The sequence below is a fragment of the Nelumbo nucifera genome, chromosome 1 (assembly GCF_055504915.1).
Source record: "Nelumbo nucifera cultivar China Antique chromosome 1, China Antique-T2T, whole genome shotgun sequence".
NCBI classification, from domain to species: Eukaryota; Viridiplantae; Streptophyta; class Magnoliopsida; order Proteales; family Nelumbonaceae; genus Nelumbo; species Nelumbo nucifera.
The window spans coordinates 70,544,434-70,563,260 of NC_142649.1; the positions used below are offsets into that span (position 1 = coordinate 70,544,434).

Here is an 18,827-nt window from a genome sequence, read left to right on the forward strand (position 1 = left end):
GCATCGTCGCATACATTTGGAATTTACTCCCAAGAGTATCTCTTCAGCTCTTCCCCTGCCCAAGGTCAAGCGATATTCAACTGGTGATAACTAGCTATGTTACCTATTCTCATCACACCATTCTTTACCAGCTTTGAGAAATGACAAAATACATATGAAAATATAACAGTATGACAAGCATCTTTACAAACAGAAAGGACCATAATAAAGAAATAACCATAATTTGTCCAAACTATAAGGAAATAAAAGAACGACAAAAATGACAAAAGAGTTGATGGATAAATAAAATGACCAAGTCACTTAAGTGCTTGCTTTTTTTTCTTACTCTGTTTTGTAAACAGAAGAGAAAACTGGGTAAATGCAAACTTCTTCCTCTTCGTAGAAAACTGCTTGTGAGCATTTCCTTCTTTAATAGGCTTATAAGGAGGAGATAAAACATTATTTTTTTACTTAACATCTGACCCAGTGGCATCTTTGGTTTCTCAATGCTATCTTTCTCCTCCATTTCGAAGTAGCTTCTTGCTCAATATCTGTCCTATTGACAAGGTTAGATAAAGAAAATAAGAAGACACAGTAGAGAGAATTCAAGATCAATGGGTAAACAGTTCGATAATGATTTGATCGAACCTTGAACTATTTATAGATGACCGGATAAAGATTGAGTACAACTGTTAGAGTTTGATTTTGTGTACAACACTCAAGGTTAAGAGATTAGTTTAAGTTACAATAAAACTCCATCAGACAGAGTTTATCAGGATAAGGACGAGGAAGCGATTAGACCTTAATTAAAAAGTTCATCGCATGTAAGGATCATGCGATGAACTTTATCATGAAGTCCATCACAAGTCTCTAATACACCCCCTCAAGTGAAATGTCCAGGAAGGACATGAAGCTTGGATCGAAGAGAAGTAAACCGAGTTCCACTGAGTAGTTTAGTAAGTTGGTCCACCACTTGATCATCTGTGGAAATAAACTGAACAGAAAGAGACCGCTTGAGAACAAGATCTCGTAAGAAGTGAAAATCAACTTTAATATGTTTGGTACAAGCATGAAAGACTGGGTTCACGACAAGATACGGGGTGCCAATGTTGTCACACCAAACCACAAGAATGCATGCAGGAGGTTGTTTTAGATCAAGCAATAAGGAACGTATCCAAAGAAGCTTGGTTGCAACATTGGCACAAGATCGAAATTACGACTCCGTGTTGGAGCGAGCAATGGTAGCTTGTTTCTTAGAGCTCCAAGCAACTAGGTTGCAACCCAGGTAAATGAGGTAGCCTCCAGTAAAACATCTGTCATCAGGACAACCGGCCCAATCAGCATCGGAGAAAGCTTAACGGGTTAGCGGAGCCAATGTAGAATAAAAATGCAAACCATGATCAATGATATGCTTAAGGTATTGAAGTATCCGCTTGACAGCAGTCCAATGTTCTGTCGTTGGAGAGTGAAGAAACTGACACACCTTGTTCACAAAGAAAGAAATGTCGAGCCTCATGATGGTAACATATTGAAGAGCGCCAACAATGCTTTGATACTCAAAAGGATCAGGCAGAGGATCGCCACTAAACTTGGAGAGCTTAGTAGTGATAGCCATAGGAGAAGTGAGAGGTTTAGCTTTAGCCAAGTTGGTGCAATGTAAGAGATCCAAGATGTATCGTCGTTGAGTAAGGATGATGCCACTAGACTATGGTGTAATCTCCATGCCAAGGAAGTATCGAGCCGGACCAAGATCCTTTAAGGAAAAGGTACGGTCCAGTGTGGTAATCAGATCATCAAGGGTAGAGGAAGAGGAACCAGTGAGAAGAATGTCATCGACATAGACCAGCAAATATAGAGTGACCAAACCCTTGTGATAAATAAACAAGGAGCGACTGCTGATATGTGAAAACCAAGTTGAACAAGATGAGTGTTGATGCGAGAAGACCATGCACGTCGGACCTGTCGAAGGCCATAGAGAGCCTTATTAAGTTAGCAAACATATGAGGGGGAAGCCGAATCCTCGAAATCCTTAGGTTGACAAACATAGATCTCCTCCGATACATAACCATTGAGGAAGGCGTTATCAAAGTCCAACTGCCGAAGTGGCCAACCAAAGGAAACGGCGAGAGCAAGAATGGTGCGAATGGTGACCAGTTTAACCACCAAACTAAAAGTGTCAGTAAAGTCAACACTTGGAACCTGGCTGAACCCTTGTGAAATGAAATGAGTTTTGTAACGATCAACTGAACCATCAACCCATCGTTTTACTTTATAAACTCATATGGTGCCAACGACATTCATGTGTGATTGATGTGGGATGAGCGTCCAAGTCTGGTTATTTACAAGAGCATTGAATTCATGGGACATAGCTTCGCGCCAAGTGGGATCTTTATATGCCTTAGAGAAATAGGATGGTTCAGTAGTAGTATCTAATAGTGCGACTAAGAGAGCTTTAGGAATGAGATAACGAGATGCACTGTTGGATCGTGATGGAAGAGAACTGGTTTGAGATCGAGTAAGCATGTGGTGTTGACAGGTAGCCGGTGTGGTGGCATCAAGTAAATCTTGTATTAGACGAGTGTTGCACGGTGGCAGAGGAGAAGCCGATGATGTCGAAGTAGATGATGGAGGGGCCGGTGACAAAGAAAAAAGAGCTAATGATAGTATTGGAGGTGGTGGATCCGGTGGATCAGCTGGTTGTGCTACCTACGAAGATAAGGTTGGAGACACATGAATAGTCACACTGGTATGATTTGGTGAATCAGCCAGAGGAGAGGGGGTTATGCCGGGAAGGAGCTCTCATCGAACACCACATGGCAAGCAATACATAACCGACCAGAGGAAGGATGTAAGCACTTATATCCTTTGTGGGAGTCACTGTAGCCGACGAATATGCACCGAAGAGATCTGCAAGAAAATTTGTTGCAATTGTACGGCCAGGAAGAGGGTAGCAAGAGTAGCCGAAGGTGCGAAATAATTATATTCAGGTGTCTTACCAAACAGGGTGGTGAAGGGAGAAGCTCCTTGTAACAATGATGTAGGAAGCCAATTAATCAAGTAGATAACAGTGGAGGCAGCAACATCCCAGAAGGAATACAGGAGATTGGAGGAAGCCAGTAGAGATAGGGTAGAATCGATGATATGTCTATGTTTTCATTCAGCAACACCGTTTAGTTCATGAGTGTGAGGGCAAGCAAGTCGATGGATGACACCTTGAGCAACTAGAAAGGTGGACACACATCGATACTCTCCTCCCCAGTCAAATTGTACACATTAAATTTTTCTTTCAAACAAAACCTCTACATAACTCTTGAATTTAAGAAAAATCTCATAAACATTGAATTTATTTCGCATCAAAAACAACCCAGTAAACTTACTATAATCATCAACAAAAATTACATAATATATGTAACCATTATTTGACTGAACTGGGGCAGGACCCCAATCATCTGAATAAATTAACTCTAAGAGACTACTAGACTCCACTATTTGAAGAAGGAAGATGTAACCTATGACTTTTACCTAACTGACACGCTTCACAGACAGAAGAAACATTTCCGGTGGAGAATGGTAACCCAAACATGGGGATTACTTGCCTTACGATGCAAAGGGTAGGATGTCCCAATCTTTGATGCCAACCATTTACTATAGTGCGTTCGCCAACAAAAGCAGATAGAGAAGTGTTCTTGATGCTAAGACTACTCGGGAAGCAATAAAGCCCGTCTCTACTGGGTCCTCGAAGTATTGTTCTCCCTGTATAATCCTTCAAAACAAAATAATCACGATGGAATTCAAAATAGATATCATTATCACAAGTGAACTTGCTAACAGATCATAAATTTTTGAAATAGTAGGAACATGCATTAAATCATTCAATTGAAACGAATGAGAGTTATGAGAGACAGTAGAAGAACTGATGTGAGCAATTGGCAGACCCATTTCATTGCCTACTTTGACTTGACCCGAACCACCATATTCGGACCGATTTTGCAGATTGTTAGTGGAGGATGATTTGACCCGACCCCTTGAGACAATGACACGTGGACCTGACTCAGCACGAGCAACAGTTCAGCACTACAGCTTGACTGCAACTAAGTAACGAGCCTACAGGACAACTCGCTACGTCATAGCTCGCTATAGGGGGAGCTGCCTACAACGCAAGCTCGAGGTCCCCCGAGCTACTAAAAGGGAATACTCCAAGACTATCTCAACTCGCAAGCTAGGGTGACCAGTTCGCTCCAACACTTAGGCAGAAAGACTGCCCTAAAGACAATCTCGACGAGGGTTACCTCGAAGCACTCCTGGGAGCTTGCTACAAAGTAGCTCGCGACAAGATAGCTCGCTGTGCGACAGGGTAGCTCGCGACTAAGTAATGCGATGCTCTCAGGTAGCTTCTATCTGACAAGACCGTACCCGTCAAACTGCGCCATGTCTCTTGACTGACGGCGCAGTCCCAGTCCATTCGGCAGACTGTACCCACGTCTCTCGACAGATGGTTGCATGCCTGTCCTCCCAGGATGTGTCACCCATCCAATTGGGTAGTACCCTGCAACGGTCACCTGCGCAGCCCTAGCAGGTAACGACTGCGATAGAAGCCCAGTGGCGATTACGCCCGACTTGACAAGAACGCCCCTATAAAAGCTCCTTAGTCGAAGGGGAGAGGGATCTCTGATCGAATCTGATTTTGAGTATTCTTACTTGCTCTCGAGCTAATCTTGAGAACTCAGTGATCTAGCGCGACCTACACTCTTAGCCTCTTTGCACTCTTTCCTTTCTCCCCTAGCGTTCTAACTTAAGCTTCGGAGTATTCCCGCCGGGCAAATCCCCAGGGAATCCTTCACCTTCTTCTTCTCAGGTGCCGTCCGTTGCCAGTTAGGAGCCAATCAGCAGCCAGCTAGGAGTGCCCAGATCGTGCCGCATCATTTGGCGTTGTCTGTGGGAAACGCTTCAAGAAGCCTTCCTATAAGCTTTTATAGTTTCCTTTTTTGAAAACTCAACATTCATGGACGGAGTCCCCAGTTTGAACGTCTCTCATTGTGGCACCTGCGGTCGCTTCACTCCCTTCCACAGTTGGAGTAACCTTTGCTGAACCCTCGGTTGTGCCCCCAATGGTGCACAACCCGAACTAGTTGGAGGACTTAATGCAGTGCATGCGAGCCATGCAAGCTCAAATGCAACAATTTCAACAATTCCAACTCTATCAACAACAAGTGCTACACCAAGTTTCCCAATACTAGTATCAACAGCAATTCCCCTCTTTGTCTCAGGCCCAGCTGTCGCTTCCCCCTCGGCATTCGGCCACGAAGCAGACCAAGCCCTCCAGTCGGAGTGAAGGACCTCGTCGGGGAGAGGCCTCCGAGGCCCAAGATCCTGCCAAGAGCCAAGCCTCTTCCCATAGCCAGAAGGAGAGGCCAGCCACTCCCGCCTCACAGCCCGTGGGTAGGTCGGGGGCCTCCCAGCCAACCAAGCCCGTATCGCCCCGGCCTTCACAGTTCGAGCTCCCGCTCGTAGAGAATCCGTTCGAAGTTCTAACCGCAGACTATAGGTAGGGCCCTTCGGTTCAGAGCCACGACCAGCAGTCTGGGCCTGTCAAGCTTGGCGACACCGAAGCATCAAGCACCAACGTCGAGCCAACAAGGCAGCAGCGAAGACGCCGGCGAGCTCACCGAACTGCTACCCGAGTCTCTCCCGAGCTCAAAGGAAAAGACGAGGTATGCTCAGGTGAAGTGAAAGCTACCCCTCTCCTCTCAGTTTCTTCCCCATTATCTCCAGAACTCCTTACTATCCCCATGCCAAGGGACTTCAAACTCCCCCCACTGGACAAGTATGACAGATCATTCGATCCAAACGATCACGTAGACACCTTCCAGTCCCAGGTGCACCTGGCAAGAGCTAGTGAATCCTGGATGTGCGTGGCCTTTTCCACCACCTTTAAAGGGGTAGCCCGCACATGGTACCGTAACCTCACGCCTGGTTCGATAAGAAGCTGGACGCAGTTCGTACAAGTTTTCACCTCTCACTTCGTCACCAGCAAAAGGTGCCTGAGAACTCAGGAAAGCCTCCTCGGCATAGTTCAAAAGGAAGGGGAGTCCATTCGGAGTTACATCAAGCGGTTCAACGACGCTTGTTTACAGATACCCGACCTAGATCCCACAGTTTGCCTCACCGCAGCCAAGCGAGGTATCACCCACAAAGAGTTCAAGTGGCATGTAGTTATCAATCAACCCAAGACCGTGACCGAGTTCCTCAAACTCGTGGATCGGTTTATAGGGACGGAGGAGGAAATCAACCAGAAAGGTGAGCAGACCCTTAAGAAAAGGAAGAAGAACCAGAGCCCCCAGCTTAGAGCAACAGCAGGAAGAAGAAGAACCAAGCTCGGGGGGCAAAGCCAAATCAGCCTTTCTGAGCTCCAGCAGTAGAAAGGGACTATACACCCCTCAACGCGAAGCAGGCCGAGATCCTCATGGCGATCAAGGACGCTCCATACGTGAAGTGGCCACCTCGGCTGAAGGCAGACCCTAATGTTAGAATTAAAAATCTGTACTGTAGCTTTCATAAAGATCACGGTCATAACACCGAAAGTTGTAAAAATATCTGCGATGAGATAGAAGAACTCATCCGTCGCGGATATTTGAGAAATTTTGTACAAAGTAATAATAATAATAATAATAATAAAGTAGGTCGGAAAGGGGAGCAGAGTAGAGACACTCCCGAGTCCAGCAGGCAAGCAGAACAGCCGCAGAAGCAGCCCTGAAGAGAGACCAGTTCGGGGAGCCATCCATGTCATAGTTGGAGGCTCGATTGTGGCGGACTGTACCTCAGTTGCAGCTCGTGCATTAGCTCACGAAGCCACCGGGGAAGAACAGAACCCCCCAAAGCGGCCAAGGTTGGAAGATCCCATCTTCTTTATAGAAGATGACGCGCACGGGGTCCACTACCCCCATGATGACGCGCTCGTCATAAAGGTGAAGATCAACGACTTCGAAGTCAGGCGCGTCCTCATTGACTCAGGCAGCTCAACGGACATCCTCTTCAAAGCAGCCTTTGACCAATTGCAGCTCCAGGAGAGCGACTTAAATCCCGCGAACACTCCCCTGGTAGGCTTCAGTGGAGAGGAAGTCAGGCCCTTGGGAAGGATTACAATACCCGTGGAAGTTGGCACTTGGCCAAGCATAGTGAGGCTCAACCACGATTTCTTAGTGGTCGCAACCCAGTCCCCGTATAACGCCCTAGTAGGTCGGCTGATTACCCATGCCTTACAGGCTGTGGTGTCCACCTACTACTTGGCCATGAAGTTCCCCACGGACTTTGGAATCGGGATAGCACGAGGTGACCAGCTTGAGTCTCGCAAATGCTACGTCGCCGCCCTCAAGGGAAAAGCCAAGGTGGCCGATGACCTCGAGCTGGAGCGACCTACGGATCAGAGCGAGGAGCGAGCTGCACCCACAGAAGAGACTGTTTCCATCCCAGCCTCGGCGGAGGACCCAACCCGGACACTTCAGATCGGTGCTTCCATCAAGGAGCCTCTGTGATCTAAACTGGTACACTTTTTACTTGAGCTGGGTGGCCAACCCCGTTCTGGTGAAAAAGACTAACGGTAAATGGCGCATGTGCGTCGACTACACCGACCTGAACCGAGCTTGCACAAAGGACTGCTTCCCACTCCCCAGGATCGACCGTCTGGTGGATGCAACCTCGGGGCACGAGTTGCTGAGCTTTCTGGATGCCTATTCGGGCTACCACTAGATCAAGATGGGCCCGGCAGATGGAGAAAAGACAACCTTCATAACCGAGCTTGGCCTGTACTGCTACAAGGTCATGTCCTTTGGGTTAAAAAATGCCAGGGTGACCTTCCAAAGACTTGTAAATAAACTGTTTGAGCCGTTGATTGGCCAAAAAGTAGAATGTTATGTAGACAACATGGTCGTCAAAACTTAGTTCTCATGTGACTTAATACAAGACTTGAATTTAGTTTTTGAAATCCTGCGTAGATTCAATATGAAGCTAAACCCGAATAAGTGTGTCTGGGATACATCGTAAACCGGCGCGGCATTGAAGCCAACCCGGACAAAGTAAAGGCCATCCTAGATATGAGACCACCCTGAAAAATGAAGGAGGTTCAGAGGCTGAATGGCCGAATAGCCACTCTGAGCTGCTTCATGTCCAAATCGGCAGATCGCTGCCTACCTTTCTTTAAAGCAATTAAAAGCAAAGGGTTTGAATGGACCCAAGATTGTCAGCTCACGTTTGATGAGCTCAAAAAGTACCTCGCTAGCATACCGGTCTTAACCCGGCCCGAAGAGGGCAATGATTTAGAGATGTACCTCTCGGCAAGTGACAAAGTGATCAGCTTGGTACTAGTAAAAGAAGTAGATCGGGTCCAATGACCTATCTAATATATTAGTAAAGTGTTGCAGGGAGTAGAGACAAGATATCTAGAGATAGAAAAACTAGCGTATGCCCTGGTTATTGCAGCCCGAAAGCTCCATTCGTACTTCCAAGCTCATACTGTTATCGTCCTCACCAACAATCCTCTGAGGCAAGTCCTACTCAAGCCCGAGGCCTCTAGTCGACTGACGAAGTGGGCCGTTGAGCTCAGCGAGTACAACCTCCAATACAAGTCACGAACTGCTATCAAGGCCCAAGCCTTAGCAGATTTCGTCACGGAGTGCACTTTCAGCTCCGAAGTCCCTAGACCGGTTGAGCACGAGGCCCCCGGTTCGGGCAAGCCTGGAGCTCCCAGGGCGGTTGAGTCCGAGCACTGTGAGGTAGCAGCCAACACGACATCTCTCCTTGTTAGGCCACGCGCGAACTGGGATGAGGAGCCCTGGATCCTTCACATAGATGGCTCCTCGAACCAGGAGGGCAGCGGAGACGGAATAGTTCTGCACGGCCCAAGTGGCACGAAACTGGAGTACACACTACGCTTCGAGTTCGTGGCATCCAACAATGAAGCAGAGTATGAAGCGTTGATAGCCGGGCTAGCTCTAGCCAAAGAAATGAAAGCCAAGCACATTATCATCTGCAACGATTCCCATCTCGTGGTCAATCAGGTCACGGGAGAATATGAAGCTCACGAACTAACTATGATTGTCTACTTAGCCAAAGTAAGAGAGGCTCTGCTCAACTTCCAGTCACACTTCATCAAGCAAGTCCCAAGGTCAGAGAACGCTGAGGCCGACGCCCTGTCCCGGTTAGCCAGCACCAGTGATAACACCATGAGAATCGTGTACATAGAGAACCTACCTCGGCCTAGCATTCTCGGGGGAGCAGAGGAGGTCGCTCCTGTCGTTCAAGCAGAGCCGAGCTGGATTGACCCGCTCGTGAGCTTCCTGCTACACGGGACCCTCCCTGCAAATCGCAATGCCGCCAGAAGGGTAGAGCGTCAGGCGGCCAAATACGTCATGATAGACGAATGGCTGTACCAAAGATCCTACATGCTCCCCTACCTACGCTGCTTGCGACCTTCCGAAGCCGAGCTCGTACTCTGCGACACTCATGAGGGCCTGTGTGGCGGACACTTGGGGGGCAGGGCCCTCGCCCAAAAAGCACTACGACAGGGATACTACTGGCTAACAATGAAAGCAGACGCTATTGAGCTCGTTAGAAAGTTTGAAAAGTGCCAGAAGCATGCCAACATCCACCCCCAGCCCGCTGCCGATCTCAAGTATCTCACCAGCCCGTGGCCTTTCGCGCAATGGGGCATCGATATACTCGGACCGTTTCCACCAGCGACAAGCCAGAGGAAGTTCCTGGTGGTAGTAGTGGATTATTTCACCAAGTAGGTAGAAGCTGAACCTCTCGTAATGATCATAGCCTGAAACATCCAGAACTTCTTTTGGAAGAACATAGTGTGCTGCTTTGGGTTACCTCGAGTATTGATTTATGATAACGGTAAGCAGTTCAAGGACATCAAATTCCAAAACTGGTGCCAAGACATGGGGATCCGACAGAACTTCACTTTGGTCACACACCCTCAAGCAAACGGTCAAGCAGAGGTCACAAACAGAGCTATCCTCCCCGGACTGAAGCCACGGTTAGACCGAGCTAAAGGACTATGGGCAGACGAGCTACCTAGTGTTCTATGGGCTTACCGAACCACAGAGAAGACCGTCACAGGAGAGACTCCCTTCAACCTCACCTACGGCACTGAAGCAGTCATCCCAGCTGAGATCGAGGTTCCCTCGCTACGACTGAAAGCATATGGCGACAAGACAAACAAAGATGAACTACGCACCAACCTCGACCTACTCGACGAAGTAAGGGACCTCGCATATATTAGGACCGCAACTTACCAGCAAAGAGTAGCTCGGTACTATAACGCTAGGGTCAAGAAGCGGAACCTCCACGTCAGCGACCTGGTCCTTTGTAAAGTTATGGTACCAGAGCCCGGTGTTGGCAAGCTCGGACCGAATTGGGAAGGACCCTACCGAGTGAAACGGGTGCTCAGGGAAGGAACATACGAGCTCGAAACTCTTGAAGGGAAACAAGTACCTCAGGCATGGAATATTGTCAACTTAAGGCAGTATTACCTGTAACTATTGAGTAGACCACGAGTCATTCCCAAAGCCTAAGGGCCGAAATGCCGAGCTAACACGATCTCGGCACAATAAGACCCAGTCGCCTCCATGGCATGGGCGAACTACTGAGTAGACCATGTGTCACTCCAAGTGTAGACTATAAGCTATCCCCTCAGCCTAAGGGCTAAAACACCGAGCTAACCGGGACCTCGGCATGATGGAATACTTAGCCGCTTCGCCAGTGAAGGCAAAGTATGAAGTATTAGAGGCATAAGCAGTTCGGGGCTGAACCCTGCGAAGCATAGCTCGTCTCGACACATCGGTTGGACCGGATAAGGTACAACCTACTAACATACAGTTCAGGAATGCACGGTAACTACTTCGCGGTATACAATCAAAATGCCTCGAAACACTAAGGGATAGCACGGGAAAATAATTACCGAAACATCCTATTTTGGGTATGTAGCTCTAATAGCTCGAGTGATGAGGTTGCTTTGGCAAAAAATAAAAGAGCACATCATACTTAGCAGAGAAAGAAAATTTGCATTACTAATGCATAAATAAAAACCGAGCTAAAAAAGCTTGGGAAAGTCCAACAAGAAGTAAAAAAGGGCACAACCGCCCAAGAAGAAGATTTTTGAAAACCGGGTTCTGGCACTCGAGAACCATCAGAAGTCAGTTAGAAAAGCAGAAAAACAGAGCCACCAGCCTCAAGGGTCCACCTCGTCCTCATCCTCCGGGGAGTCAGGCTCCTCCTCCTCCTCCGCCTGGTCCGCCGTTTCGGGAGCCAGGCCCTTCATTGTGATGCGGTCGAGGTTGAGCCCAGAGAACTTCTTTCGAACCAACCAGCGGCAAAGCTTGAATCTGGAGCAGTACGAGCCCGAGCCATACTCCACTTGGAGGTCGTGATACTCCTAGGAGTCCTTGAAGTCCCAGACCGCCTTAGCCTGCTCAGCTTCCACCATGGTGTCGAAGTTCCGATTTTGGTCCAGAAATGTAGACTCCAGGTCTCGAACCTGCTGGCGAAGGAGCTCCCTCTCCGCTGCCACCCTCGACGACTCCTCCCTGTAGCGCACGCTCTCCTCAAAAAGCCTGGCGATTTGCGCCTCCTGGTCACGGGCAAGCAGCTCTTGAGCCTCGCTCCCCTTGTGAGACTGAAGGAGCTCACCTCGGGCCTGGTCGAGCTCACCCTGGAGCTTCTGGATGATGGCCCTCTGATTGCGAGCGTCGCCGGAGTGGATGTTAGTCTGGAGGGCCATGGCGTGGATGGTGGTGTTCACCTGCCAACAAGAGACTAAGGTCAGAAAACAACAAAAGAAAGGAAAGAACGAGAAGAAAAAGAAAAGACCACTTACCACCATACAGTGAGAGGCGGCAAACGCGGCGAGCGCCTTGGGCTCCATCTCCCCCCACCTAGCGACCTCATCGTGGTAGATTGCCCTTCGACTCTTCCGCCCAGCCACGATGTAGTCATTGACACCCTCCCAGTTCCCTACCGGGAACTGCGGGTAGGGGAATGGGCGGGAAGGACCAAGAGGAATCACCCCTTGCCTCAGGAGCTCGCCCTCCTCGAGGCCACCTTCTTCGATGCCTCCTTCAGATGGGGCCAATGGAACTTCAAGCGGTGGAGAAACAAAGTCTGGCTCAGCAAACTCGAACTTAGTGCCCCCAGAAGTGGGAGTTCGGTCAGGATGCAACCTCTAGGGCTTACGCTTTTGGTTGTTGGAAAGAAGGTGCACGCGTCAACACCAGACATGATGGCTGCCAAAGAACCACAAGGTATTAGCCTAGTAAAAAAAATACGCGACCTAAAAGGCAACCTACCCGGACTCAAGCCAGCCTACGCGAGCTTCTCCTCGGTCAAGTAATCTAAACAGAGAAGGCCTACAGTTGCCCAGGACAGTAGCGCTTCCCGAGTTTCAGGGTCCAACTCAACCCCGGGGTCCTGGATGGCACCCCTCCAAGAGGTTGGGAAGGACCACCCCTCGAGGTTATGGACCACAAAATAGTCCCGCTTCCAGGCGGGAACCCTGTTCGGCAAGTCGTGCAAGAGCTTAAAGACGCGGCGGGGAGAAAAGTAATAAGAACGCCTTTCCGGAGGCACTCCGGGAGTGGCATTCTTAATGCAGAGAATGGAAGAGAAGATATCGAGATCAAGGGGGAGACAATACTCATAGCACAGGGAAATAGTCCCAACTACATTCCGCATGGTGTTGGGATGGAGCTGGTCAATGGTGATGTTGAAATGATTCAACACCTCCACTATTAGAGGGTGCAGAGGAAGACGCAGGCCAGCCTCGAGCTGTTCCTGGAAAATCACTATGTCATTGGGACCATGCTCCCAGGGAAAGTTATCAGAGGGGAGACCGTAGATAAGGTCCACAGGAAGGTGAAAGTAGCGGACAAGAGATTTGAGTCTCTCCATCGTCATAGAGGAGGGACCAAAGGTGTCGGGCTCTCTGCCCCGAGAAGTAGAAGCCACATCGCCAGAGGCCTCCCGGGCCTTCGGAGCCTGCTCCCAAGCTCTCACTAAGATCGAGGGGGTGTCGTCGTCCTGGTTACCGTCCCGGGGATAAACGTGGTACGGATACCCAGACATGATTGGAAAAATAAATAAGACTCACTAGAAAGATGAAACAGTGTGAACAGAAGAGCTCGGGCAGACTAGATGGATGCGCGACCGCAGAATCCGAAGACAGCAAGTTAGCGTGAAAGGAAATGAGGCCTGGGGGTCCTCCTATTTATAGCCATTGTGCTCCTAGATCAACGGCCCAGATTGAGACAAATCTAACGGTTCACAGTCAAGCTGACCGCATGTCTTCTGAAACCGAAATGTGAATGGCTGCAAGTCTCCCATGATTGAGGTAATGACGACTACACGACATCTAGAGTTAAGAGCCGCTTCGACACGTTTTTCGGCATTCAAAACGTCATAAATCTCCTGACTTCTGCGAACGCATTTAATGCGAGCAGTCAATCAAGTTTGAACTTCGGTCAAATTCACCCGTCACACTTCAAGAATTCCTCACACTAAGGTAGCACTCTTAGCTCGAGGAGTGGGAGGCAATTGATGGAGGATGATTTGACCCGACCCCTTGAGACAATGACACGTGGACCTAACTCAGCACGAGCAACAGTTCAGCACCACAGCCTGACTGCGACTAAGTAACGAGCATGTAGGACAGCTCGCTACGTCATAGCTCGCTATAGGGGAGCTCGCTACAACGCGAGCTCGAGGTCCCCCGAGCTACTAAAAGGGAATACTCCAAGACTATCTCAACTCGTGAGCTAGGGTGACCAGTTCGCTCCAACACTTAGGCAAAAAGACTGCCCTAAAGACAATCTCGATGAGGGTTACCTCGAAGCACCCCTGGGAGCTCGCAACAAAGTAGCTCGCGACAAGATAGCTCGCTGCGCGACAGGGTAGCTCGCGACTAAGTAATGCGATGCTCTCAGGAAGCTTCTATCTAACAAGGTCGTACCCGTCAGACTGCGCCACGTCTCTTGACTGACGGCGCAGTCCCAGTCCATTCGGCAAACTGTACCCATGTCTCTCGACAGATGGTGGCGTGCGTGTCCTCCCGGGACGTGTCACCCATCCAATTGGGTAGTACCCTGCAACGGTCACCTGCGTAGCCCTGGCAGGTAACGGCTGCGACAGAAGCCCAGTGGCGGTTACGCCCGACTTGACAAGAATGCCCCTATAAAAGCTCCTTAGTCGAAGGGGGGAGGGATCTCTGATCGAATCTGATTTTGAGTCATCTTACTTGCTCTCGAGCTAATCTTGAGAACTCAGTGATCTAGCGCGACCTACACTCTTAGCCTCTTTACACTCTTTACTTTTTCCCCCAGCGTTCTAACTTAAGCTTCAGAGTATTCCCACCGGGCAAATCCCCCGGGAATCCTTCACCTTCTTCTTCTTAGGTGCCGTCCATTGCCAGTTAGGAGCCAGTCAGCAGCCAGCTAGGAGTGCCCGGACCGTGCCACATCAGTTAGCATTGGGCATCATGTAATGTGTGACACCAGAATCCGGGTACCATGTAGGATCAAAATTTGAAGAGAACCCTCCATGATAAGAAGCAGGTGTAAATTCCTCAGTTTGTACATTATTAAAGTTGAGATCATACCATCTGCGACATTTCAGTGCTTTGTGTCTAGGGTGTTGCAAACTTGACAAATAATAGTGGAACGATCACAACCTCTGCCTCCATTATCATTGAAATGACCTCCGCCCCGACCACAGCTGTTGCCTCAGTTATTTGAGAATTTTTTATTATTTTCTTGGGAGGACTGATTTTTTCCTTTGTAGGAAGTGGGATTGGCTACGGGCGTGGTATCCAGAGGTTGGGTATGATGTTGTTCCAACCAAGCTTCATGGCTGAGTAAAACGCTTAAGACATCATCGATGCCTAGTTGGTCCATATCGGGCCAATTGGTGATAATGGTAACAACCGATTCAAATTCTGGACCTAGTCTGGCTAATACATAAAGTATAAGATCTATAGAGCTAACAGGATCGGCTACGACAGATAAATTATTAGAAAGACATTTGGCTCGATTGATGTATTCAGTAATAGAGAGTACCCTTCTTAAGACTTTGTAATTGTCTACACATCTGAAGTATGCGAGAACGGGAATGTGCAAAAAAAAGATTTTGCAAGTGCAGTCCATACCTCATGAGAAGAATGAAGGCCTACTACTTGAGAGGAAATTCCATCCGTGATTGTGGAGATAATCTAACTAAGAACATGTTGGTCTTGTTGAAACCACTCAGCAAAGGCAAGATTTGGTACGATATTGTTAGGTTGACTCGGATCAGCAATTTCTCTTGGAGGAGCCTTGGTCGTTCCATCAACAATACCCATGACCCTGTAAGTATAGAAAACCGGAAGTAGTTGTTCTTTCCACAACAAACAGTTTTCTCCTATTAGTTTGATCGGGAGATAGTGTGACGAAGTTGAAATTGAAAAAGAACCTGTACCACCGAATTGAGAAATTATTGGATTGAGAGCTTTGCGTCAAATTCTGAACTAAGCTTGTGCCGCCGTTGGAAGCCATGGAGTCATAGCTCTGATATCAAGATAAAGAAAATAAGAAGGCACAATAGAGAGAATTCAAGATGAATGGGTAAACAATTCGATAATGATTTGGTCGAACCTTGAACTATTTATAGATGACCAGATAAAGATTGAGTACAATTATTAGAGTTTGAGTTTGTGTACAGCACTCAAGATTAAGAGATTAATTTAAGTTACAACAAAACTCCATCAGATAGAGTTTATCAGGATAAGGACGAGGGAGCAATTAGACCTTAAGTAAAAAGTTCATTACATGTAAGGATCATGCAATGAAATTTATCATGAAGTCCATCGCAAGTCTCTAATAGGTCTCAAGATAGGCTTTGACCCATCAATATTCATGTTCGTTCCATTTAGATCAAGTATCCTTGAATCTTTGCGATGGTAAGATGGGTAGGAGTTCTTGAACTTGGTAGAGTTGTATAATGGGCATCTTTTATGACCACGCTCCAATCTCTATTTCCTTAGAGCCTCTTCCACATCAAGCTTCCCTCTATTTGCAGACTCCACTTTGTTCAAACCCTCTTTAAGAGCTATTTTATTGATTTTGACTTCTTCTGTTGCTTGCTCCACCTTCTTTAATATCTCCATCTTAGATATATTTGCTTCATCTATTCGAAGCATGGTATCTATGATCTACCACCTTCTTCCTTGAGCACACGTCAACTTCTTGAGCTTTGTGGGTTAGGGAAGAATACTCTTCACAAAAAAAAATAGAAAAAAAAAGGAGTTACTCTTTCAAGGTTTTGCTGGAAAACCCTAGATGAGCTCTCATTGTTTGCTAGAGCCTTGATCTCTACAAAGGCAACAACTTCAACTGCTCTAGTAGCTTCCTCCATATTTTTGGCTGCAATCAATCGGATCCTAGCTGTTTTTATACTCGTCTTTGCCTGTTCAATCTTTGACATTGCTTTCAAAACCTCATATTTAGCAATTTCTAGCATCTCTTTAAACTGCTCAGCCTCCAAATTTGATTTTTGGAGCTTCCTTGAAATATCAGTTGGGTTATCAGAACCATCCTTAATTTCTGCATTTTTAGCTAGTTGCAATTTGAGCCTTGTTCTATTTAACCCTTCCTCCAGAGAAGATATCTTGACAGAATTCAAAGTCAACCTCTTATTAGTCTTTTCTAGCCAAAGACCTCAAGTTATGCCATTACCTCTCCATAATGTAACGCCAGAAGTTATACCATTATCTCTCCATTTTATTTAGCTGGTTGTTTCTTAGCCAAAACCAAAAGCCAGTCTTTAATTGTAGGTTAATTAATGTGAATCATTTTATCAAATTACAATTACATGAATACCCTCCAAAGATCTCAAGATATAGAGTTAAAGTTGTCTAGTGAAAATTCCAGAAGCCAAGAGCCCCATTCGCACTTTTATAAGTATTATAGATATAGATATAGATTATAGATATTATAGATATAGATATGGTACTCGATCAAATAGTTTTGCATGTAAAAGTTGGGTAAACTGCTAAAAGCTCCCCTGAAGTTTCTGGCCATTGTTGAATCCTCCTTGAAGTTCAGTAACTTCAACCACCTCCCTTGAAAATTTTGACATAGTTGCAAGTAGACCCCTCTATTAGAATCCTCTAGCAAGAGAATTTAAATACTCAAAATATCCATACAATTACTATTGAGATCGGTTTCTACAGAAAAAACGATACAAACTTTATAAATAACAAAAAAAAATAGAGAATTTAAAGTTGTAGCTTTACCTCTAGGCGATTGATATGAAGGAAAATTTAAAAAATAAATCAAATTCAAAAAAGAGATTGGAAGGGTTTGGGCTTGCAATTTATATGAAAAGAAAATTTGAAAAATAAACATTTTGGTCAAAAGTAACCTAATGGATATTTTGGATATTTTCATGTCTCTTTTTATAGTACTCTAACAAAGGGGGGTCTACTTGCAACTATGTCATAAAGTTCAAAGTGGTGATTGCAACTACCAAACTTGAGGGGAGGTTTCAGCAATTATCCATTAAAAGGATAGTGAATTTAAAGGATGGTTGTAAGCCCTTCGGCCTTCAGTGGAGTTGGAAGAGTGGGGGAAGCGTGCAGTTAGATGCATATAATTCTGTATTTAGTTCCAACCCTGAATCTAACATGCTGCTGAGGTCACCACTCACAGCCAGTCTCAGCCCTAGGCATCCAAAGAGAATTGGGATATGCTCCTGCTACTCACACCTACCTCACGACCACATTTGACATTCCATGGTATACCGGGAACATCTCCAATGAACAATAACATGGAAGTACATGAAATGTTCCTGATGTGCGGCTGGAACATGTTGTGAGGTTTCTCTATGAGGAGCAGATTCAGACTCGTTCAAAGCATAGGCCTACGAAATCAGCTTCCACCTCAGCATCTGTAGTCCAATGCTACATTAGCACCACATAGGCATTGGTGTTTATTGGATATGAAACCACTGCTTAGTTCCACCATTTATCAAATAAACACTAAAAAATAAAAATGCTACGTGCATGGGACATTTGGGGAAACGTCAAATTCATGTTTCCCATAATGCATGGGCATTTCTTAAAATAAAATGCTGATGTGACACACTTTATCTGATGTGGAAAACAACTTTATGGGGTGTTACTTGAAACACTCATAAAACGTCCAACCAAATAGAAAAACCAAAAAAAAAAAAACAAAAACCAAAACGTTTAAAATAGCATTTTTTAAATAAACATTTACCTAAACATACGCATTATTCCTCATGGGCTGCTTCAAAGTCAAACTATTCAAAATCAAACAAATATCCAACCCAGGCCCACCCAATTTGTACATCCAAGAACCATAAGGAAGCCTACATCGAAATGCCAGTTTCTTACTTCTGTAGTCCTAAGGATTCAAACCCTACTAAGTTCAAATTACGCCCTCTCACTTGTATATTTAACATTTGCCCACTTTTGCATTAAAACTTAAAACTTAGAGGACCAAAGCTATCTTGGAATCGCGGGGAGGAACTGGGAAGTGTATTATGGGCACAACTTCTACTGTTTTGGTGGATAACAGGAATGAGCAAGCCCTTGTTTAGGAGCCGATGGCAAACATGGCTTAAAAGTCAACGAATCTCTTCATTTCACTTGGCTTTTGTGTTTTTTGTGAGCCCAACAAGGAGTGAATCTCAGAACCCTTTTCCACAAAAAGGTTTATGGTTTCCAAGGAAAGAAATGCTCTAGTGAGTAGAAGGGAATCCAATGCTCTTTTTATTAGAAAACCCTCTATTCCTAATCAAGC

General features: G+C 46.4%; 1 pseudogene; it reads right to left on the reverse strand.

Moving 5' to 3' along the window:
• Positions 1 to 296: 296 nt before the first annotated feature.
• On the reverse strand, positions 297 to 18,295 carry LOC148803405 (WEB family protein At2g38370-like; annotated as a pseudogene).
• Between the last annotated feature and the right edge of the window lie 532 nt (positions 18,296 to 18,827).